Consider the following 8,872-nt stretch of genomic DNA (forward strand, 5'->3'; position numbering starts at 1 on the left):
CCTCGGGCAAAAGGCAAAAGCATAGAGGATAAGCTCTTGGCAATGATTATTGGACACTGGTCTTGGCAATGATTTTTTTTTTTTTTTGATTTGACACCAAAAGCAAAAGCAATCAAAGCAAAAATAAATAAGTTAGCCTACATCAAATTGAAAAGCTTCTGCACAGCAAAGGAAACTATCAACAAAATGAAGAAGCAACCTGTGGAATGGGATAAAATATATGCAAACCACATATCCAATAAAAGGCTAATACACAAAATATACAAGACACTCATACAACTCAATAGCAAGAAAACAAATAATCCAAATTTTTAAATAGGCAAAGGACCTCAATAGACATTTTTCCAAAAAAGACAAACAAATACAATAGGGACATGAAAAGGTGATCAATGTCATAATCACCAGGGAAATGCAAATGAAAACGGCAATAAGAGGTCACCTCACACCTGTTTGAATGGTGTTTTTTTCAGAATGATAAGTGATGACAAATCCCAAGGAGGATATGAAGAAAAAAGAATCATTGTGCATTGTTGGTAGGAATATAAACTGGTAAAGCCACTGTGGAAAGCAATATGGAGGTTTCTCAAGAACTTAAAAATAGAGCCACCATATGATTCAGCAATTTCACATCTGGGTATATATCCAAAGGAAATAAAATCATTATCTCCAGAGATAACTGTACTCCTATGTTCACTGCAGCATTATTCACAATAGCCAAGGTATAGACACAACTTAACTATCAGTTGATGGATGAACAGATAAAGAAAATACCATATATCCACATATATATTTATATCTCATATATACATATAGCGGGATATTATTCAGCCTTAAAAAAAAGGGAAATTCTACCATTTGGACAACATAGATGTATCTGGAGAGTATTGAGCAATAAGCTAGACAGAGAAAGACAAATCTAAAAAAAAAACAAAGTCAAACCCATAGAAACAGTGAGTAGAAAAATGGTTGCTAGAGTTTGAGGAGGAAATAGGGAGAGGTTGGTCAAAAGGTACAAATTTTCAGCTACAAGATGAATAGTGTCTGAGGATCTAATGCATACCATGATGACATAGTTAATAACACTGTATTGTATAATTGAAATTTGGTAAGGGAGTAGAAGTTAAACATTCTCACTAATAAAAAAAGATAAAAATATGAGATGATGGATGTGTTAATTTACTAGATGGGGGAATCCTTTCAAATATATATATGTATTGTGATTATACTTTATCTTACAACTTCATTTGTCAATTACACCTCAGTAGAGCTGTAATTTTTTAAAAAAGGAAGGAACAAATAAATAATTTGAAAATGAAAAAAGGCAGAAACAAAAACAAAATGAAAATTTTCTTAGAAAAATCTAAATTACCAAAGTTAATGCAAGAAAAAATAGGAAACTTAAAGAAAACAGTACCATTAGATAGTGTGACCTGGAAGTCAAAAATATCTGTTACACACGGACATGTGCACACATGCAGATACACACAAACATACCAAACAAAAACAGCCTCAGGTCTTTTACAGGAAAGCTTTACCAGCTTTAAAGGATCAGGTAATTCTTATATTAAACTAGTCCACAGTAAAAGAAAAGTAGGAAAGCTTACCAACTATTTTATGAAGCTACTATAACTTTGGTACCAAAACTGGATGAGGACAGTGCAAGAAAAAAAATACACAGATCAATCTCAGGAACATAAAGGTAAATATTCTAAATAAAAATTAGCAGTATGTTTTTTACATCCATCATGATCAAGGACAAATGTGAGGAAAATTCAACATTAGAAAAATCTAACAATATGATTCATCACATTAAAAAATCGTATGATCATCTCAATACATACAAAAATTTTAAAATCATACAATACAACATTAATAATAAGAAAAAAACTTCTGGGCAGAGTAAAAGTAGAAGAGAATTTTCTGAACCTGATTATTGTCTTCAACCAGAACCCCAGAGCAAGCAATGTTCTTAGCAGGGAAACTTTAGAAGTATTCTATTTCCTCATTAAAAGCAGAGACAGTTTCAGGGATGACCACTACCGCCATCACTGTTATAGCCATCACTATTGAACACTGTTCCTGAGGCCCTAGCACATGCAGTAAGACAAAGCAAGGGATATAGAGAAGAAGGAGGGGGAGGGAGGGGTACCTGGCAGGAATGTTTGTGACTGCAAATATCAGAAACCCTAACTACGACTGGCTTAAACAATGAGGAGTTCATTTATCTCACAAGGAATCAGGAAGTAGGGAGTCTAGCGCTGATGGCACTGATACACAGGGTTGTAAGGACACTCTTTCTGCTTTACCTTCTTTAGCATGTTTCTTTTTTTATTTTTAACTTTTTATTTTATATTGGAGTATAGTTAACAATGTGATGTTAGTTTTACAGCTCTAAGATGACTCCTGCAGATGTGGGCCTTAACATACACATTCCAGGCAGGAAGAGGGGAAAATAGTGACACCAATCTCTTCCCAGAAGCCCTTGGATGGACTTCCTTCACTTCTCACTGGTCACATGGCCACTGTTAGGTAAAAGAAAGGCTGAGAAACTGAAGCCCAAGGATAAGAGTAGGATTAGGATTAGGATTTGGGACATACTTATACTAAATACTTAGCATGATAAAATATGCTTGGTCTAATCCATCTGTGAAATTCTTTTCTTTGTTGGATATTAAATATATTTAATATCTGGGGTATGCTTATGCTAAAAGTTTACTTGCTTATCTGAAGTTTAAATTTAACTGTGCACCCTTTAAAATTTTTTTTTTTTCTAAATATATAAACCCTAGAAGCTAGGGATGTTGTTACCCTGAAAAAACTGAGGTTCTAAAATTAGCAAGGAAGAAAAGAGGGTGGCTTCTTGGGAGGAACATACAAATAACTACCACAGAAGCATACAAATTTCTCCAGAAAGATAAGATTTTTTTCCCTGACACTCACACTGGCAAAATTTATCCTACAGATTTTCTAGAAGGGAAACTGAGTAGCAAAATAGGCAGTGCCTTAAGATGCAGACTCATTCTTCAAATCATATGTCCCATAAAATCCAAGGCTACGAAGTTATAAATTTAATGATGGAGTTTCTTCAGGTAACTAAGAAAAATCTCAAAAAAAAAAAATTTTTTTTTTTTAGAGATACCATTAACTGGGGGTTATCCATGTGAAATTACAAACCTTTTAGATCTTTATCCTACCAAATTTCATAGAAATTTTAATAAATTCCTTTAAAAATCATGCCCACTTTTCAGCTGCTATTTTGTTTCATCATGGAAACTTACCATAAATCTCATTTATCTGCAGGAACCTGAAAGTTAAAAAGTGTACTGAACTTGCAGATAATAGGAACAACAGGCTTTAGGGATGAATCTCTGGGTTCACAGCAGCCTGGGTGTACGGTGTGAACTGACCTTCAAAGTGGGAGGGCCAATTCCAAGTGGACAATGGGGTAGGAGAGCACAGAGGTCAAGGTAAAAACTTGTAAGATGAAAATGGAGTCTTGACAAATTACAGTTGTCCCTCGGTATGCTCGGGGGATTGGATCCAGGACCCCCATTGGATACCAAAATCTTGCAGATGCTGGAGTCGCTCATATAAAACAGTGTCCTACCGTTAGCCTTGTGTATTCCGGGATCCCGCATGTGCGGATTCAACCAACCGTGGATGGAAACTGGTTGAATCTGCGGATGCAGAACCCACGGATACAGAGGACCGACTGTATAGCCCATTGCCCAGCCTTGGGGAAGGTGGTGGGCAGTCATACAGTCCGGAAGGATAGCTGGAAGCCAGGGAAACCAGAAAAGTGGTAAAATCGGGTTGGTCCAACACAACAGATAAAGGTCTTCTGTGGAGGTGGTTTTTAATGCGAAGACTCTGGAATTCCTGCTACTTTTAAAAAGATGGCTGAAGATATTCCTTGCAGCCCATTTGAGGCAATGTGAGAAAACTGAGTCCTCAAAGTGGCATTCTAAATTGTATACTGATGTGCTGTATTTGACGAGTATCTGCAATTTTTTCTAAAATTGTTCTTAGAGAACTGACAGAAAAGGGGTGGACTAAGGAAGTGAGTTGAAAGAAGCCTCACTTCTTTGACTCAATTTACTAAACAAATTATTTGTTCTCTTTCTTAGAAAGAGTAGTGTAAGGCTTTTTCTCTCCCGAGAATGTCAGATTTGAGCTGTTCTGTAAAGGACAGTTGGGTTTGCTGCCAGGCAACAGGAGAGCTTCGATTCTTCTCCCAAGCACTGTCTAGCATGTAGGCTAACCCCCCATGGACTAGATGTGTTCTCCAAAACTTGTTGCTGATAGATTTAATTAATTTCAAGAATAATACTTACTTGTGTTTTTCACATGTTTTATTTACCCTGAGCCATTTAAATTCTTTAGAATTGTCTTTTTAAATGACTATACATTAGAATAGTCCATCCTATATAGTTATATTTATTTACCTTTTAAGTGGACTTGGGAATACAGCTATTTAAAGAAATCTTTATAGCGAAACATCTTATCAATATAAGACAAAGATAATTCTCTATAAAGTGCTTGCTTTTAAAATTTGCCTTTTCCTCTAGGAAGTTTGCATAAGGGGAGCTGACCTTATATTCTGATGGAACTGTTGCCCTTCCAAGCTCTTTACTTTCCTTTTGAAGTCGATCACAAATGTTTCATTGAATTTATACAAGAATGACTGGTAGTGAACAGTGAATGGGTGACAGAGCCATCTGACATTCAAGGTGCAAACCCAACGGCATCAACCCAATGAATCAGTCTCTCTTTCTGGAAGAGGTAACATTGCACCACCTCCATCCACAGCCCCTTTCGCTACACCCCAGAGAGCACAATCAATTCCAGTGGAAGTGAAGAATCTCTCTTTCAAGAAACAGAGATCAAAGGTACTCATATTCCTAACTAACGAAAGAAAATTGTTTCTTATTTACGATATTCTCAGTGAGATTTTTGGTGATATGCACATTATAGACTTGTACCTTTCACATAGAAATAAATACTATTTCAGCTGCTGCCGGAATGCATTTGAGTTTAAAAGGGAAGATTGTTATGCAGGTAAACTCTACCATGACAATATCAGTAGGATGTAAAAAATTCAATCATGTTGCATTATTTTGAGATTAACTATATGACTGAGTCAATCTCTACTGCTAGCTGGTCAAGGGCCCAGGAGTCCGGAATACAGAACTATTGCTTTATATTCAAATTTGTGTTGCATAGGGTATGTTATTGTGAGGTTTCCTTTATCTTTAAGCATAGGATAAAAAAGCAAGCTCACCAGTTTTGCATGGATACCTTAATGTGGAAGGGAAAGGAATCCTGTATTCTCTAACATTAGGATCTCACAGTACAACGTGCTCATCCTTATGGAGATTCTCCTGGTTTAAAGGTGCTGGACTTTTGTAGCTTGCTTTCTTCTGTTTGTGAGCCACAGAGGGACTTGTGATAATTGAAACTTTTCACCATAGAAGGAGACAGCTGGCAGTGTTTTTTTTTGGGGGGGGGGGGGGGGGCTTACCCTATGTGGTCATGTTTACAGTTGCTCCCAATTTTTTTTTTAAAGAAAGAAGGAAAGAGAAATTGAAGAGTGGCACAGAAGAAATTAATCTTACTGTGTCTACATAGCAAACTGTTACCTGTTCTATCCAGACTTTCATCTTTTAATGTCCACATCTTCCTCAAGATGTTTTCACTGTTTTCGCAGCACTGGTGGGCTGCTTCCCCTTAAGAGATTCCCAGGCTGTTTATGTTAGCAGTAAGTCATGTGACACCTCAGTTGCCATGGCAAATATTTGTGTTTCATGAAAAACATGGGTTAAAAAAAAAATCAATGTAAATGGCCAAATCCCAAGACAGACAGGCCTTCAGGCTAGTGTTTGGCCTGCACCATGATTGTTTCAAATTCAGCTGTTTAACAGGCTGTGCGAAGGCCATGGGCTAATGTACATAATGGGAACAGGCAGGTGCACCTGTTTTGATTCTCACATGTTCGAGCTCTCAGGTTCCACAGTTTATAGGTAACAAATCTACAGGTAATATAAATATGACTAGGTTTTAGCCAGTAAGTGGTCTACCTCAAAAGAACATTTTTTTTAAATAATGACATTTCCTGAGTGCTAATTAACCCTGCCTTTAATTTCTTCTCTATTGACTCCACGAAGCTTTCCCCTACTGCTAAAAGCAGTAGTAATATTTACATAGTTTCCTGTGGTCCTAAATTGGTACATTTCTGAATTGACTCTTCAATGGTAAAAGCCATTATTCATATACTCTGTGGAAAGTGTCCTAGCATGGAAGTTAAAAGACTAAGAGAAAGACTGTGATATGCCTGGCCTCATGATAAACCCAGAACAGAGCTTGAATCAGTGCCCACCACCAGGCAGTGTGGTGCCGCATGGAGAAACCCTTTCTTAAAAATACTTCTCTGCCTGTCCCCTACGAGTAGGACTTGGCATCTGATTATAGTTGTTTTTGTAAATATTTACTTTGTCAAACTCTTTCTTCAAAGCAAACACGGCCCTTGGCAAGCAGAGCATCACTGTCTGGGGTGGGAAAGGTCTTTCTAATTATTAGCTCCTGCCTGCCTGGAAAGAAGGAACAGGCTGGCCCAGCGGGGGAAGCTGGGGAGATGGGGGGAGGGAGAGGGGGAGATTCTGTGCCTTCTATTTGTTTTGTAAAATTGCCCGTGAGAGTCATTTTGATTTAAACTGTGTCTGTTCTTCATTGTAGGGGAAAGGCAGAAAGACAAGAGGATATCACGATAGGAAGGTCTGTAATTTGTGTGACTAGTTGAAATTTGGGGTCTGTCACCTGATGTCCCTTCCTTTTGCTTCAGGGCAAAAGTATGGGAGGCAAGTTTGACAGCTGGAGACGACAACAAAAGTTCTTTCGCTCTTCTTGTATAAAAGAAATTAAATCATGTTTTCAGAAAAGAAAACATGATTCATTTAAAGTGAAAACCTCCATTTTTTGCCCTCTGTTAGGACTGAATTATTTCTCAGGCTGCAGTCCAAAAAAGCGATTTAGCATACTCAGATTTTTCTGAATCACTGCAGTCTTTAACGTCTATCTAAGATTTTCATCTTTTAAAAGTGCACTGAAAAAGAATAAAACATGAAAAAAAAACCTCAGTTGTCTCCAGCACGTGCTCACATGTGTGCGTGGGGGTGTGCATTTATACACATGCACCCATGCATATTGCATCTATGATATAATAGGTAAGGGTATGGGATTTAGAGCTAAGCAGACTAAAAGAAACAAGGTAACCAAAAAGTTGGAAAAATAAAATGGTCCCCACAATGGCAAGTACATGCCAGCAAGGAACATTCCGTGGGGCCATGCATGAATAATAAAAGTTCTGAACATCCAACTAGTAAGTAACAGAGCAAGAAAGAGCTGGATTTTCCTCTTACTAATAGAGGAACTTTGAGCAAGTCACTTAAATTCTCTGTACTCTACTTTCCTCCTCTGAGAAATGGGGACAATGCCTCCTTTCTCTAGGGTGGCTGTGAGGGATAAGAGGCATTAGTGTGTGTGCAAGTGTTTGGAACGACAAAGTGCTTGTTTCATAATTCACTAGTCTACTTTTAAGAGCATCTTCTAGCCCTCCCTCTCTTAGTGATCTTATCAGTAAGAATTTCAGAGGGAGTTTATAGTCACCCCTTTCCAAGGAAAAAAGAGCCCAACTTTTGGGTCTCCTTATACTCCTGCGAACTGAGAGCAGACAGGGCTGTATTTACAGCAATGACTGCATACAGTCGTTCTGAACCTAGACAGAAGGGTGTCCTGGATAAACTAATCAATGCAGTTTGATACCCTAGCTTCCCTTGACTTCCTGCTGTGAGGAAATTGTGAGCTTTCTTCTAATACCTTAAAGTTAGGATGCGCTTTAAGAATACTAAGGCATTATCTGGAATATTTCTAACAGCTAATGTTGATTGAGCGTGTTCTTAGAACATGGCACTAAGCATCTTCCATACCCACTGAATGCTCACAGCAGCCCCAGAACCTCTGTACTGTCATTGTCCCTAGGCCCACACAGTTGGTAAAGAGGTACAGAGGCGCCAGAATCTGTACCCCCTCCACATACCAGGTTATGAACTTTTCCTCATGGGCTGCTTTTCCAGATATTACTACTACTACTATTACTACCAGCAGTAAACGTGCATGTGTGCCTTCTCTGTGCTAGGCACTGTTCCTGACACTTTACAGGAAACATCTCACTTCATGTTTACAACATCCCTGTGTAGCAGGTACTATTATTATTCCCATTATACTGGGGGGACCTACATACAGGGATGTGAAGTTCATCCAACTAGTAAGTGACAGAGCCAGAATGAACTGCATGACTGCCAGAGCCCCAAAGCATTAGATATTTTTTTTAAATCTCAATAATTTTTGATGGAAATCTTTCTAAAAGATGTCTCTCTGCCTCCCGAATGTAATTTTAACATTTTCTCTATTCGGTGTCATACATGCATATATCTAGTTTCATGTGTCTTTTTTTGTTTGCTTCCCTAAGTATCAGGACAGTAGTTGTCACCTCTGCTCTCATGTCTGCCTTTTTAAAAAATTAATTAATTAATTAATTATTATTATTTCCTTATTAATTTATTTTATTGGCTATGTTGGGTCTTTTTTGCTGCGTGCGGGCTTTCTTTTAGTTGCGGCGAGTGGAGGCTACTCTTCGTTGTGGTGTGTGGGCTCCTCATTACCATGGCTTCTCTTGTTGTGGAGCACAGGCTCTAGGCGCATGGGCTTCAGTAGTTGCAGCACATGGGCACAATAGTTGTGGCGCACGGGCTTAGTTTCTCCACGGCATGTGGGATCTTCCTGGAGCAGGGATCAAACCCGTGTCCCCTGCATTGGC

This window comes from Hippopotamus amphibius, chromosome 2 (assembly GCF_030028045.1).
Source record: "Hippopotamus amphibius kiboko isolate mHipAmp2 chromosome 2, mHipAmp2.hap2, whole genome shotgun sequence".
In the NCBI taxonomy this organism is placed as follows: domain Eukaryota; kingdom Metazoa; phylum Chordata; class Mammalia; order Artiodactyla; family Hippopotamidae; genus Hippopotamus; species Hippopotamus amphibius.